Genomic DNA, 16,817 nt, shown 5'->3' with positions numbered 1-16,817 from the left:
ACACAGAGCAGAGAGGGATGTTCTTCCCAGCACTCCGTCAGAACGGAAAAGCCGAACAACCTAAATGCTCGCTCACGGGGACGGCTGAGGGAAACGTGCTATGCGCTAGCGAGGAAACACTGTTCCACAAACCGAAGGAAGGACATAGCCCAAGGATTCTCTGCTCTTGGGCTACTGGGCCACGCAGTTCTCTGCATCGCGGGATGCTGGGCGGCACACCTGGCCCCCGTCGCCCAGACAGCAGCAGGACCACCTCCAGCGGTGACAGTCGCACGCATCTCCAGACATTGCCAAATATCCCCAGAGGGACCGGCGTCACCCCCAGTTGGAAAGCACTGAACTAGAGCTCCGTGTTTTTGACGACAGCTCACATCTCAAAACGAAACTGCTGAATGAAAAAGCCGGGCAGTGGTAGAGTATGTGTGGCTCACGCCGCTTACAGATTTAAACAAATGCAAAGGAACGTTGCTGGGAAAATGGGGAAGCCAGGAACTGCATTAAGAGGTCTTCTGGACACTTTCCCTACCTCGTTCTTTCCATGTAAAGCCTCTTTAAATATTGTTCAAACATGAAGTTCACAGCGTCCACCTTTAGAGAGTCAGAGAATAAACAAAGGAAAGTCTCTTTTCCCGTACAGCTTGCGTTCTAAGGGGGCGCAGACAGAAGATAAACAGGTAAATGGACACACTAGCAGGTGCAGAGAAGCTCCAAAAAGAAAAATGAAGGAATAGGGACACATACGAGTCCACCAACACAACCGTGACCCTGCGTACTCTCCTGTGTCCGCATCACCATGGAACTACACCATCCTTTACTATGACCTCAAGTTCTCTACCTGGGATTTCCGTTGGGGCAATGCCTACTTTCACGTAGCACCTCAGCGAAGAGAATGAAAATGTTTTATCTACCTAGACGGGAAGATTCCTAGAAGATTCACATTTTTCCTGAAAATATTAAAACCGACATTTTCAATGTTGACAGTTACTGTTAGATACCAAATGTCTTGGACTGAACCGCTAGAAGTCAAATTTGTGTTTTGAGATTTACTACCTGCCATTTGCTAGACTTGAGACGAGGCATTTCACTCTATAGCAGTTGCTAGAACGGGCTTGAGACCTTAGTGTGTCCACGAGGATACCGGTATATAGAGGTCGGTCTGATGGAATTATCGGAATTCCCTTCAATAATCGTTCTGTCCGGCTCTTTGACAAAGTACTAATATTTACACATATTCAAATAGCTTCTCAAGCAAAGCCCTGAAAAGGTAAAAATGTCCACTCCGTTTCCTCAAGTGTAGAAAGCCCTGGTTTTACACTAATCCGCTGCGATTTGGCTCCACTGCCATTTCTCCTCGATGGCGCCGGGACCCACTGCATCCAGGGGGAGGTAAGAATCAGGCTCTTGTTTCTGGAAATCGAAGGACTAAAGAGGAGCTGGGCTGCTGTTTTACAAGCACAAGACCATTAATCCCCTTACCGTGGACAAAACAGCACATTGTTCCTTTTCAGATCACAAGACTCATTCCTGAATAATTAGGCACAGGAAGAAATCCATTCCATGCCCTACACCATGACATGCAGAAAGAAAAGGCCACGCCCGAGTCAGACTTCTCCCTCTCATGCTAAAAGTTGACAAATTACCCTAAAAGCCAACACTTGACAAACTCGGCAGGTGCATTCCCCAACTTGCTTGGGAAGTAGACTCGAGGGTCACCCTCGGGTACGTTTCCCTAGAAACTACCTTCCACATTTACAAATTTCTCTGAAACTATTTTACTAAATCTGGCCTAAACCTTATCGTAACAACTTCAAAACACCTAGCTGCCATCTGCGATTCACAAGAAATCTTCACATAACCTGACCTAATGAAACCAGAACTCTCTGTCCTTGCCATTTTCCCATACATCTTCCGTTCTGCTTTTAAGAAAACCTGGGGGTGGGGGGGTTCGTAGGTGTGTGAGTCAGTTAAGCGACCATCTCTTGATTTCAGTTCATGTCATGATCTCAGGGTCACAAGACGGAGCCGCACGTGGGGCACCTCGCTTGGCCCAGAGTCTGCTGGAGATTTTATTCTCCTCCACCTCCTGCCCCTCGTCACGCTTGCTCTGTCTCTCTCTCTGAAAGAGATAAATTAGTCTTAAAAACAAACAAGAAGGAACATCCAGGAGGTAGGAAGCAAACCACTCGATACCAGGATGTCAGTAAGGACTTCGAAAGCTTTAGTCCCGTTCCTCTGCCGTCCCATCACATCTCCCAGGCCCCGCTTCCTCTGCGGGCGCTGCGCCCAGGGAGACCTGGCTTGACCCACCGTCTCGGTGCCAGGGCCGAGCCCGCAGGCGGCTGCGACACAAGGTCCCCCGTTCTGTGGGGACAGCCGCAGCCACGCCGGCGCACGGGCTGCCTCGGAGGACCGCAGCGCACAGAGAGGCTCTGTCCTCACACGCTTGCCCCCACCCAGCCTCACGCGTCTCCCTATCTGTCCCCCCACCCACGTCATTCTGGCTCCTGTAGGGACAGAAAGGAGGACGGAGAGGGCTGGGGGCATCTACCGAAGGGAACAGCAGGGCTCTTGTCCCTTCGCCAGGGCCCTCCGTGGATGTCTCAGGCTGCTCCGCCGTCCGGGGTCCTCTCCTCTGCTGTGGTGGGCGCCCTCAGGTTCCCCACTCAGGGGGCCTCGGGAGCCCCCGCTGCGCTCTGGCCAACGTCCTCCAGCCCACCCGCTGCTGGGCCTCCGGCGGGCCCGTCCAGCCTCACCGCCCTGCTCTCCTGGCCCCGCAGGCAGGGAGTCCTCCCAGCTCCCTCCAGCAGCCTCCGCTGGCTCCCCGGGACACAGCGGGGGCAGGCCGCTCGCAGAGCCGTCCTCTCGCCCCGTCCCTGGAGCCTGGGTCAGCCTTCCCCCTTCCGACTTCTCCAGCCACGAGGCAGGTCCCGTGTCTGCTCCGCAGCACACCCTCAGGGACAGGGCCCCGCAGCGTGCATGGCGAGGGAATGACATGCCGGTGTCTCATCTACAGACAGCGCCAGGCTCTGAGCAGTTCGAGGCCTGCCTTGAGGCAGACGGGCCCGAGCAAGTGTCACTCAGAGCACATAATCGCTCGTGGGGCGTGGGCAGCAACTCATCGCAACGGGCCCAGCTGTCGGCACCCCCCCAGGCCGCACGTGCCTATGCGCTGGCACCCGTTCCCGCCCGGCCCTGTCCTCCGGGGAAGGGACAGGAGATGCCACAGCCCTCTCTGCCTGCCCACACCCCCTGCCTCTCCGGTCCTCTGGCTTTCTCGCCCACTGCCTGCTGGCTGAGGGGGACTGGACCCGTCCCGCTGCCTGTCAGTCCTGTGTGCACGCAGCCACGACCCCTCTCTCCAGCAGGAACACCCTCTTCCGTTGTCAGTCAAGGTTGCAGTGGATCAAGGCTCTGCCAGCCACGGGTCGCCAAGTACGCAAAAGTGTCCTCAGGTGCTCCTGAGCTTGCGTCACGGGAGGCCGTCAGGCTTGATGTAAGAGACGGTAGTGAGGACTGGGTAAAGGGGTATGAAAACTAGAGTTTTCGTTATTCTGATTCTGATTTGATTATCCTTAGTGCATTACTTTGCACATTTTCCATTCTGTCCGTCTCAGTAACTTCTAGTTTTCTGCAATATTCACAAAATAAGCCACGAGGAGAAAGAAGGAAACAGTGATGTTCCAGATCGGAATCCCTGAAGCCATCCCGGAAACCGCTCCTTGCCTCCGGGTCAGTCCGCCAGGGCTGCTCTAACAAACGCCCCAGACCGGCGGCTTAAACAACGGAGATTTATTGTCTCTCGGTCCGGAGGCTACAAGCCCAGGATCACAGGGTGCTCGGGGTCCGTTTCTTGTAAGGCTCCTTTCTTTGCTTGTGGATGGTTGTCCTCTCCTGTCTTACCCCGGATTCCGTCTGTGCACACCTGCGTCCCCCCATCTCTTCTTGTAAGGACGCCATTCCTACTGGACCAAAGCCCACCCCTATGACCTCATCATACATACATCACCTCTTCAAGGACCCTATCTCCAAATACAATCCCATTCTGAGCCACTAGGGCTGCGGACTCGATCATAAGCATTTTGAGGGGATGCAGTTCTTCCCAGAGCTGCTACCCCCAGCATTTATTTTGTCCCGCCCTGGCACCAGGAGGCCTTTCTAAGGCAGAAGAGTTAAAACCTGAGCCGGCGGCCAAGCCATGGGCATCTTCTGTCCACCCACCCGCGGGAGAGAGGCGGCCTCTCTGCAAAGTTTTTCTCAATGCCGTCTTGCATTCTGGGGGGTGCTTTTCCACAGGGGAAGTCTGTTCATGTAAGGATACAGCCTTCTTCATGGCAGCACGTGGAGAATGCGATTAGCAAGTGAATTGCATTTCTTTTTTAAGATTTTATTTATTTATTTGACAGAGAGAGACACAGCAAGAGAGGGAGCACAAGCAGGGGGAGTGGGAGAAGGAGAAGCAGGCATCCCTCTGAGCAGGGAGCCTGATGGGAGGCTCGATCCCAGGACCCTGGGACCATGACCTGAGCCAAAGGCAGACACTTGATGACTGAGCTACCCAGGCGCCCCTTGAATTGCATTTTAAGCACACCCTGATTCATGAGGCAGCCCTCGTCACTCCGCCCCCTGACAGCAGTACTGGTGGCGCTCATCCTTTCTGGCAGCAAGATCATCCCTTCCCTCCACGGAGGGCATCCTGCCAAAAAGCCAAGTCTTCCTGGAACATTTTTCCCCCGGAAGGCTGCTGCTTGCTAATCCAACTTCAGCTTAAAGAGCATCCCTTTGGAGAGGCCTTCCCCTGACTGCTCAACATGAAGTCCCCACCCACCCTGCAGTTGTCAAGGTAGTGCATTCCTTTCCTTTAACACATGTTTACCACCTATGTCCGCACCGGTCTACAGACATCATGAAGAGCATTTCCTAAGGACATTTCACAATAGTCCACCCTGTTGCCCATTTGGGGTTTGGGAAATTTTATGCACCACAGGCCTCGCAAGTGCTGTCACCTCTGTCACTTGCGATGTACAGTTGGTTGCTACTTTTTCACGCCACTTTACACAAGTAAAGGTGTGAGTATGTAGACGGCAGTAGCCCCACGGGATGATTTGGGGGGTTGCTTTAGCCTATGGCTATTTCCATCAGTACCTCCCACGGGACTCTATGTATATATATGAAGTTAAGGAGAAGGGAGCCCCTCGTGGCCTCCCCACCCATCTATAGACACAACCTGAAGCCACCAGTGAGACATTCTCATTGATGGAAAAGCAGAGGGAAATGTGTCCTGTGCCACATATGACACACAAATGTGTCCTATGCCAAAATAGCCTAATGGCAATTTTGCTCCAGCATCGGCATATTAATTTTAAAAATTTATTTTCTAATAATATTATGCTTTCTTTAATATCAGGCCCTTCCTTATAGTTATCCTAAGCTTGAATTAATTATTCCAAAGACCTCACTTCATGCTCCAATCAAAAGACATAGGGTGTCAGAATGGATTAAAAAAAAAAAAAAGACCCATGTATACATTGCTTCTAAGAGACTCATTTTACACCTAAAGATACCTGCAGATTGAACATGCAAGAATGAAAAAACATTTATCACACAAAACACACATGAATGCTGGAGTAACAATACTTAGAGAAGTGGATTTTAAAACGAAGACTGTAGCAAGAGATGAGGAAGGGCACTATATCACAATAAAGGGGACTATCCAACAAGAAGATCCAACAGTTGTTAATATTTATACACCCAACATGGGAACACCCAAATATATAAAACAATTAATAACAAATATAAAGAAACTCAATAATAATAATACAATAATAATAGGGGACTTTAACACCCCACTTATCTCAATGGACTGGCCATCTAAGCAGAAAATCAATAAGGAAACAATGGCCTTAAATGATCCACTGGACCAGATGTACTTAACAGATATATTCAGAACATTTCCTTTTAAAGCAGCAGAATACACATTGTATTCAAGTGTACATTGGACATTCTCCAGAACAGATCACATACTAGGTCACAAATCAGGCCTTAACAAGTACAAAAAGACTGATCATACCATGTATATTTTCTGACCACAACACTATGAAACTTGAAGTCAACCACAAGAAAGCATTTGGAAAGACCTCAAATACATGGTGGTTAAAAACATACTAAAGAATGAATGGGTCAACCAGGAAATTAAAATTAATTAAAATTTAAATTGAAGTAGGGATAGAGGGAACATACCTTAACATTATAAAGGCCATATACGAAAGACCCACAGCCAATATCATCCTCAGTGGGAAAAACTGAGAGCTTTTCCTCCATGGTCAAGAATAAGACATGGGGGCGCCTGGGTGGCTCAGTGGGTTAAAGCCTCTGCCTTCGGCTCAGGTCATGGTCTCAGGGTCCTGGGATCGAGCCCTGCATCGGGCTCTCTGCTCGGTGGGGAGCCTGCTTCCTCCTCTCTCTCCGCCTGCCTCTCTGGCTACTTGTGATCTCTCTCTCTCTCTCTCTCTCTGTGTCAAATAAATAAATAGATGTCTTTAAAAAAAAATAAGACATGGATGTCCACTCTCACCACTGTTACTTAACATAGTACTGGAAGACCTAGCCTCAGCATCAGACAGCAAAAAGAAATAAAAGGCAAATCAGCAAGGAAGAAGTCAAACTTTCACTATTTGCAGATGACATGATATTCAATATAGAAAACCCAAAAGACCCTAACAGAAAATTGCAAAAGTGATCCACAAATTCAGTAAAGTCGCAGGATACAAAATCAATGTACAGAAATCTGCATTTCTATACACCAATAATGAAGCAGCAGAAAGAGAAATCAAGGAATCAATCCCATTTACAACTTTACCAAAAACCATAAGATACCTAGGAATAAACCTAACCAAAGAGGTAAAAGATCTGTACTCTGAAAGCTATGGAACACTGATGAAAGAAATGGAAGAGGACATAAAGAAATGGAAAAACATCCCATGATCATGGATTGGAAGAACAAATATTGTTAACCTCTCTATGCTACCCAAAGCAATCGACACATTTAATGCAATCCCCATCAAAATACCGCCAGTATTTTTCACAGAGCTAGAACAAACAACCCTAAAATTTGTGTGGAACCAGAAAAACCCTGCATAGCCAAACCATCTTGAAAAAGAAAAAGCAGGAGGCATCACAATTCCAGACTTCAAGTTATATTACAAAGCTGTCGTGAACAAGATAGTATGGTACTGGCACAAAAACAAGACACACAGATCAATGGAACAGAACAGAGAACCCAGAAATGGACCCACAAGAATATGGTCAACTAATCTTCAACAAAGCAGGAAAGACTATTCAATGGAAAAAAGACAGTCTCTTCAACAAATGGTGTTGGGAAAGCTGGACAGCAACAAGCAAAGGTAAGAAACTGGACCACTTTCTTATACCATAACCAAAAATAAACTCAAAATGAGGGGCGCCTGCGTTAGTCAGTTGGTCGTCCAACTCTTGGTTTTGGCTCTGGTCATGATCTCAGGGTCGTGGAATGGGTTGCAGCATCAGGTTCCGCGCTCAGCACGGAGTCTGCTTGAGGTTCTCTCTTTCCCTCTCCCTCTGCTCCACCCCCTGCTTGTGCTCTCTCTAAATACATACATACATACATACCCACATACATACATAAAATCTTTTTTAAAAAGTAAATAAAAATGAATGAAACACCTAAATGTGAGACAAGAAACCAAAACACTAAAGCAGAACCAGGCAGTAACCTCTTCGATATTGGCCCTAGCAACTTCTTGCTAGGTATGTCTCCTGAGGCACAGCAAAAGCAAAAATGAACTATTGTGACTTCCAACAAGACAAAAAAACCTCTGTAAAGTGAAGGAAATAATCAACAAAACTGAAAGGCAACCTCCAGAGTGAGAGAAAATATTTGCAAATGACACATCTGGTAAAGGGTTACTATCCAAAATCTATAAAGAACTTATAAAACTCAACACCCGACAAACAAGTAATCTAGTTTTAAAAAATGGGCAGCAGAGGTTAATAGACATTTTTCCAAAGAAGACATACAAGTGGCCAACAGACACATGAAAAGATGCTCAACATCACTCATCATCAGGGAAATGCAAGTCAATGTAGATTTCACATACAATGAGATTTCACCTCACACCAGTCAGAATGGCTAAATCAACAACAGAGGAAACAACAGGTGTTGGTGAAGATGCAGAGAAAAGGGGAGCCCTCACACACTGTTGGTGGGAATGCAAACTGGTGCAGCCACTGTGGGAAACAGTATGGAGAGTCCTCCAAAAAGTTAAAAATAGAACTACCCTACTATCCAGCAATTGCACTACTAGCTGTTTACCCAAAGAATACAAAAGTACTGATTTGAAGGGATACATGTGCATCAATATTTCTAGCAGCATTATTAACAATAGCCAAATTATGGAAAAAGCCTATATGTACATCAACTGATGAATGGATAAAGAAGATGTGGTATATATAGACAATGGAATATTACTCAGCCATAAAAAGGGTTGAAATCGTTGCATTTGCTATGACATGAGTGGAGCTAACATGTATATACTAAGCGAAGTAAGAGAAGACAAGTATCATATGATTTCACTCGTACGTGGAATTTAAGAAACAAAACAGCTGAACATATTAAAAAAAAAACAGAAAAAAGTGGGGCAAATTAGAAAACAGACTCTTAACGATAGAAAACAAACATGGTTAGCAGAGGGGAGATGGGGGGGAGGGTGGGTTAAATTGTTGATGGGGATTAAGGAGGGTACTCATGACGAGCACCTGATATTATATATGGGTAATGAATCACTAAATTCTGCACCTGAAACTAATATTACACTGTATGTTAACTAACTGGAATTTAAATAAAAACTTGAAAAATACTATCCCAAAGAGTTCAGTCTGATGTTTTATTAAAGTAATAATGGATTAAAATACAAATCGTTAACAAAATGGCTTTGCTTAAAGTATTTAATCCGTAGTATAGGCTAGAAATCCAAACTGATGAACAAATATATACAACTAGTAGGCGGCTCTTCATCTGTGAAGCCACACATGAAACGTAAAGATTCAATCCGATTTCACAATTTTTATTGAGCATCTGCTATGTGTCGAGTATTTGCATAGCAGGCAGCTAAGCTGCTATGAACATTCTTGCCCATGTATTTTCCGTATGTTTTCTTTTTCTTGGGTATTTACCCAGGAGCAAAATTCCTGGTCATAGAGTATACGTATGTTTAGCTTCAGTAACTCTTTCCTTATCCTCTCTGGTATTGAACCCTTTGATTCCTTTTGTGCACGGAGCCTATCTTTTTGAAATGTTTTGAATGCTGCAGTGGCTGTAGGCTTCATCCACTGCATGGGCTTTCAATCCTTTAACATTTACCCAAGATGAGTGGTTCCATTGGCAAGAGGTATAATCTAGAACTAAGTGCATCCTGTTCTGATCGAATAGCTTGAGGCTTTGTTTTGTGACCAGAACTCAACCCCCATGCATCACCAGCCAGCTCACACTCTTGAATTTAAGAGGAAGCAATGAAAAGACAGGATATCAGGTCAAATTATCCCCAACATCTGAAAGACGACATAAATTCATGCTGCAAGGACAGCTGGCTAGCACCTTCCATTCCCAGGCATGGCACTGAGTTTATCGTTCTCATCTGTGAGCAGGCCTATCACCACATCCTCAGCATGGTTATCAAGCCTTTCCTGTGTAAACACTGTCTGTGTTGATTCCTGATCAAACGTGGTCTTGCCTTTTACCTTTGTAGACTTGAAATCCTTCTACACTTCAGCTCTTTAAGCTGGTCTGATACTATGCTCACTTTAAAAGCATTTTCTTGCATAGAGGATGGTTTGGTCAGTCCTAATATCTGGTACTTTTATGAAATCAGTGTTAATGATAAAGACCAGTGCTATCTAATGGAAGTTTCTGCAATAATGGAAACGTTTTAGGTCTGTGCTGTCTAGCAAGGCAGACAGTAGACAGAATCGCTATTGAACCCCTGAGAAGAGCAGAGTGTGATGAGAAATTGTGTCAAACTGTGCTAAGTGCTAATAGTTAATGTCACTTCAATAACCGGAAAACAGAACTACAAATATTCAGGCCCAAACCCTCTGGAAACCTTAACATCAATCATCATAGGTGTTTTAATAGTTGTTTTCCAAACTCATAAAACAAGGGCTCAACTTTCAAGCCGTGACACTTCCGCAAGTTTAGAAAAGTTACCGAGTTCTTTGCGTCCAAGGCTTGCCAATCAGAAGACTGAAAATGTAACCTAATTTCAAGTTTCAAGGTGACATACCTGTTCCACAGGGTTCAACTTGAATAGTAGTCCCCAGGAGAAAGAGGCCATAACGTTCTTCCAGAGTGGAAGATAAAGGGCAGAGAAAGGAAAAAAAAAAAAGAAAAAAGAAAAAAGAAAACAAACTCTGCCCTCCACTTAAAGCTGCCTTAGCCATTCTGCGACCCGGATTAGAATATCAGAGAAATGAGCAAGCCGCCACCTAGAAGGTTTAATGATTAAACCCCATTATTTGGGTTAATACTTACAGAGAAGCAGCCCATCACCTGTCAGTTATTTACGAAAATCTGTTTGGAAAACAGATTAGTTGTCCTTTCTGAACTCTACCTCCAGCGGCTGCTTCCTCTGCTGACTCGAGTTGGAATCCGCCCCCGCCCCTTCTGTTGTCCCCCAGCTGAGCGCCATGGAAAGACCCGAGCCCTCTCTGAATGGTTTCCTCGGCCTCACCTTTCCACCTCTCCAGGGCTAAAATAGCCGGTCCTTGATAAGCTCCCTTCATGTGGAAAACAAACATCACTCCTTTCTATCTCTGGGGAACAAAAGACACCCTTCCAAGAATGGCCTCACCTGACTCTCACCTCCACAGGTAAACATCCGGGGAGAGCTCCCACCTCGAAGGGAATCATTCTGGTCAGCCCTAAGTTCTGGCGGTTGTGTAGATTCAAAGTTAATGGTACAGAGCGGTGCTGTCCAGTGGAACATTCTGCGATGACGGCAATGTTCTATATGTGCACTATCCAACACGGTCGCCATCACACGTAGGATCCACCTGGAATGGGGCTGGGCTGCGGAGAAACTCAATTTTCTATTAATTTAATTTATGTAGAAATATGTGACTAGCAACCGCATTGGTCAGAGCACCAGAGAACAGTCATTAAGAGCTTCCCGCCATGAACTAGGTTTGCTGGATTCTCTCATCCTCAAAACAGCACCTCCCAGTCGCTGTTGCTGGAGTCATCCCACACGCGAGGGAACCGAGATCTGGTGTTCGAGGCTGCGGTGGCAATGGGAGGAGGGAGTGGGTGTCACCTGAATCCCGCCTGCGCCACACTGACCTGCCCTGGGCCTTCACTGGTCAGCCTTGGTCAAAACCGAAAAGGCAACAGGGGCACCCGGGGGTTTCTGTCAGTTAAGCGTCTGCCTTGGGCTCAAGTCATGATCTCAGGGGCCTGGGATGGAGGCCCGCATCTGCTCTCTGCTCAGTGGGCAGTCTGCTTCTCCCTCTCCCTCTGTGCTCGCTCTCTCTCAAATAAATAAGTAAAATCTTTAAAAAACAAACAAACAAACAGACCTGAAATTGCAACAAAGCCTCAGAGATGCTCTCGGGATTACCATAATGAGTGGAAGAGAGTCTCCCCTACCGGGCATTCATGGATGTCAACAGAAGCCACCCCGGCAGGTTGATGTCAGGGCCTTCCTCTCTACCATGCTGCCCCTTCATGAAGTCAGTCCCCAGATTCCACGTCATTGCTTGAAAACCATGAAAGGAAAAATAAGACTGGGTGACCCTGATGTTAAATACAAAACGTGGATTTTCAAAGCCACCATGAGAGAGAGATCAACAGCTACACTCCCGCAGCACTCCGAGAGTCCTTTCATTTCCCCGTCCTGGGCAGGGTGATGTTTTACCACAGATGACCCATTTCTGCTTGGTGACTCCACCTGAGGAAGCTTCTCTCTTCTCTCTCACCTTGGTCGCAAGGGCACAGAGTCAGGAAAGGCTGGATCAGAGGGAGAGGACGCCAAAAGTTAGGCCCGTCATTCTAGCAATTTCACTATTAGGTAAATGGAAATTTCCTAGAAGGGAGAGCTCACATAACTTAGTCCTGAAAAGAAAGTCAGTCTAGATGAAGTTATCTGGGGAAATGTTAGACTAGTTTAAGTCAACATGGGAAGGAAAAGCCAGTAGATGGAGATTATAACGAAGCTAATTATTTGCATCAGGGAACAAAGCTATGTTAGAGACGAATCTGATTCAGCCTTCCTTGAGTCTTAAACTTCCCAAAAGTATCAAACATCTTTGTTTCACTCTACTTAGTTGTTTATGTGACCAGAATTGAAGACAGTAAAATGCTGAATTGTAGCTTCAGCCATTCATTTGAAAAGAAGAAAATATCTTCCCTTTTGAATTATGATTTCTTGATGTTTGTGGTATCATTTATTAAAGGCAGAGAAAATAACAAGGCAAGTTCTTTATGGAAGGTAACAGAGAAGGCAAAAGAGACAGGTAGAAATCACCTGTAATTCCACCAGCATCAATGACCATTGTTAATGTTTTCTAAATATTTGGGACATATTTTTCTTAGCCTTGTGTCTTTCTCTGTATATGTGTGTATGTGTGTGTGTAAATACATATAGATTTCTTCTTACAAAATAAGTGTAAGTAGAACGGTAGTTTCCAGGGGCTGGGGGATAGGAGAATTTAGGGAATGGGGAGATGAATGGGTACAAACTTGCAAGTTCTGCAGATCTAATGCACAGCATAGTGATTATAGTCAACAATAGTATATTGTAAACCTCAAAATTGCTAAGAGACTAGATCTTAATTGTTTTCACCACAAAAGAGAAATAACTATGTGACATAGTAGAGGTTTCAGCTAGTGCTATGGTGGTAATCACACGGCAATATACCAATGTATCACATCACATTTTCTACCTTAAATTTACACAGTTATATGTCGATTATATCTCAATAAAAAACTGGGACTATACTATTATGAAACTTTCTCACCTCCTCCCTTGAACTTCACAGTATATTTTAAATGTGTTTCCACATCATTAAAAATTCCTTTATGATATAATTTTAATGATTGTCTAATTTTGTGTTCATTTTACGGGTATATCCCGTGCTTTCAAATCTAATTTACTTTCTTTTTTTATTACGGTCAAAAATACTGTGATCAATGTTCTGGAGCCTAACAATTCTCTGCTCATTTGTAATAATACCTTTGGTTTAAATTCTTAAAATTTGGGGTGCCTGGGTGGCTCAGTGGGTTAAACCTCTGCCTTCAGCTCAGGTCATGACTCCAGGGTCCTGGGATCGAGCCCCACATCGGGCTCTCTGCTCAGCGGGGAGCCTGCTTCCTCCCCCTCTCTCCCTGCCTGCCTCTCTGCCTACTTGTGATCTCTTTCTCTTTGTCTCTCTCTGTTAAATAAATAAATAAATAAATCTTTAAAAAATAAATAAATTCTTAAAATTTAAATTCTGGGGTTCAGTGATATGCAAAAATGTAAGGTTTTGATACATGTTAATTTCCTTTCAAATGTATTCTATCAATGTACATATCTTCGGCAGCATGGGCATGTTTATCTTCCAGGATCCTGCACCAGACATTATGGTCCTCAAAACTCTTTTGGCAGGACAAATGGAACCACAGTATGTAAATACTGCTTTGATTAGCAATTCTTGGTTTCATGTACAACGGAACATTTTACACATTGAGCAGACATTGGTATTTCTTTTTTGTAAATTGCGTGTTTGCTCCCTTGCCCTTTCTTGTGCCAGAGGGATTTTTCTCAAATTTTTTGTGTTGCACAAAAGATTAGTACCCCCGTTCAATTTGATATGTGATTATACCCTTGTATTTTCCTGGAAAGGAATCCTATATTTCATATTATGTGCACCTACTGTAAACCCTTTCTTCTACTTTTCAACAGTAATACCCAGCTGATGACGACGTTGTTCTCAGTGTAGTGGCGCTATCCGAACACGCTGATGGGATGATGGGAATAACATGGACTCTTGTCTTCCTCCTCACCCCTGATGGGAATGCTGCTCTTCTGCTGGATCTTGTGAGTCATTTTAAATATAATGGATCTCTAGTTTACTTAAAAATTCTTTTTATCAGTAATTGATGTTGAGTTTTATCAATTGCCTTTTCAGTACATGTTAGTATGATCATTGGGTTTTTACCATTTGGTGCATTATACTAATACTAATACATTTCTTTACATTGATCCAATCCTTAGATAAACTCAGTTTGATTATTTTTAACATGCTACTGGACTGATTTTGCTACATTTTTTCCCTCAGATGTTTATACCTATTTTCGTAGGAAAAATAGCATGTGGGCTCCTTTTCAGGTGCTAAATCTTAAAGATTCTCTTTTTTGGTCATTATATCACCTTGAAAATCATACACAAAAATATATCCAACATTTTTTGTGTATAGAAATATTCAAAAATCATAAAAATAAAAAGTTATAGGTAAATAATCAGGACCATGCATATTTGGGGCAAGTTCTCTGAAAACTCTGTTTCTTCCATGGTTTAGTTATTTCAGATTTAATACTTCTTTCTGAATGCATTTAAATTCCCTACAGTTTCTAAGAAAATCACTTCATTCATTCAGTTTCCAGTACTCTCGCGAGCTTTATTTTTTTTAATTTAAATTTATTTATTTATATTTAAATTCAACTAACATATAATGTACTTATCATTGCTTTCAGAGGTAGAGGTCAGTGATTCATCAGTCTTATATAATACCCAGTGCTCATTCTATCACATGCCCTCCTTAATGTCCATCACCCAGTTACCCTATCCCCCAACTCATCTCCCCTCCAGCAACCCTCAGTTTGTTTCCTACACTTAAGAGTACCTTATGGTTTGTCTCCCTCTCTGATTTCATCTTGTTTTATCTGTTCCTCTCTTCCCCTGTGATCCTCTGTTTTGTTTCTTAAATTCCACATATCAACAAGATCATATGATAATTGTCTTTCTCTGATTGACTTATTTCTCTTAGCATAATACCCTCTAGTTCCATCCACATTGTTGCAAATGGCAAGATTTCATCTTTTGATGGCTGCATAGTATTCCATTGTATATATATATACCACTTCTTCTTTATCCATTCATCGCTAGGTTCTTTCCATAGTTTGGCTCTTGTGGACATTGCTGCTATAAACATTGGGGTGCAGTTGCCCCTTTGGATCACTACGTTTGTATCTTTAGGGTAAATGTCCAGTAGTGCAATTACTGGGTCATAGGGTAGCTTTATTTTCAACTTTTTGAGGAACTTCCATACTGTTTTCCAGAGTGGTTGCGCCAGCTTGCATTCCCACCAACAGTGTAGGAGGGTTCCCCTTTCTCCGTATCCTTGCCAACACCTGTCATTTCCCGACTTATTAATTTTAGCCATTCTGACTGGTGTGAGGTGGTATCTCATTGTGCTTTTGATTTGTATTTCCCTGATGCCGAGTGATGTTGAGCACTTTTTCATGTGTCTGTTGGCCATCTGGATGTCTTCTTTGCAGAAATATCTATTCATGTCTTCTGCCCATTTCCTGATTGGATATTTATTCTTTGGGTGGTGAGATTGATAAGTTCTTTATAGATTTTGGATACTAGCCCTTTATCTGATGTGTCATTTGTAAATACCTCCTCCCCTTCTGTCGGTTGTCTGTTTGCTATGCAAAAGTTTTTCATCTTGATGAAGTCCCAATAGTTCATTTTTACCTTTGTTTCCCTTGCCTTTGGAGACATGTCTAGCAAGAAGTTGCTGTGGTTGAGGTCACAGAGTTTGCTGCCTGTGTTCTACTCTAGGATTTTGATGGATTTCTGTCTCACATTGAGGACTTTCATTCATTTTGAGTTTATTTTCATGTATGGTGAACAGAATAGGCAGGACACTGGTCCAGTGTGTATTTTGGTCCAGTGCTTAGAAAACTAGATCCCAAAACTGTAAAGAAAGAAAAACTTATATATGTACAAAAATAAAATTAAATACAATGAAAGGATAGAATGTAATTTTAAAAATGAAAATTAAAAAAAATTTAAACAAAAGAGTTGATAAAATAAGAAATTGGTTGAGGGGCGCCTGGGTGGCTCAGTGGGTTAAGCCTCTGCCTTTGGCTCAGGTCATGATCTCAGGATCCTGGGATCAAGCCCTGCATCAGGCTTTCTGCTCAGCAGGGGGCCTGCTTCCCCCCCCCCATCTCCCCGCGCCCCCTGCGTCTGCCTGTCTCTGTGTCTACTTGTGATCTCTTTCTCTCTGTCAAATAAATAAATAAAATCTTTTTTTAAAAAAAGAATGTAATCTTTGAGAAGGACAATTTTATTTTATTTTGTTTATGCTTATTTTGTGTTTTAGTACAAAATTGTATTATCCTATGTGCCTAGTGTATTCTGGTCCACTGTAGGTTGGCACTCAACAAATATTTGTGATCCATGAAAGGCCTTTCTAAGCATATTGCTAAATGCCCAAAACTATACATCTTCAGTATTTCTGGATCATGATCTTCCACAATTTTAATAATCTTACAGTATAATCATATCATTAAGATATAATAAAATACCTTAATAATAGAAGCATCAACATACAGTAACAAAACCAATGAAATATAGAAAAGTAACATGTCACTTATTATTTTTTCTAGACACCTGTAACTTCATCAAGACTTTTAAAGGTGTAATTGTCAGACGTACTAGTTATCTTGTCCATTCCTCTCTGGATATACTCAAGTATGTTACTCTTTCCTTAAATGTAATACCCTAAAAAAAAAAAAA

General features: G+C 43.7%; 1 protein-coding gene across 2 annotated transcripts in view; it reads left to right on the top strand.

Moving 5' to 3' along the window:
• LOC111157145 (carbonic anhydrase 5B) overlaps window positions 1–16,817 on the top strand; it is a 130,046-nt gene that overhangs the window by 35,410 nt on the left and 77,819 nt on the right. Inside the window, exon 1 of one of the 2 annotated variants that reach the window (XM_022518403.1) lies at window positions 14,055–14,105. The exons of the other annotated variant lie outside the window; for it this stretch is intronic. The gene's annotated coding sequence lies outside the window, so the exon portion shown is untranslated. Of the gene's footprint in view, window positions 1–14,054; window positions 14,106–16,817 lie in introns of those variants that run through there. 2 annotated transcript variants of the gene reach the window in all.

This window comes from Enhydra lutris, unplaced genomic scaffold (assembly GCF_002288905.1).
Source record: "Enhydra lutris kenyoni isolate GAN:26980312 unplaced genomic scaffold, ASM228890v2 scaffoldscaffold52, whole genome shotgun sequence".
NCBI classification, from domain to species: Eukaryota; Metazoa; Chordata; class Mammalia; order Carnivora; family Mustelidae; genus Enhydra; species Enhydra lutris.
This window is presented reverse-complemented; position numbering and strand designations above follow the sequence as displayed.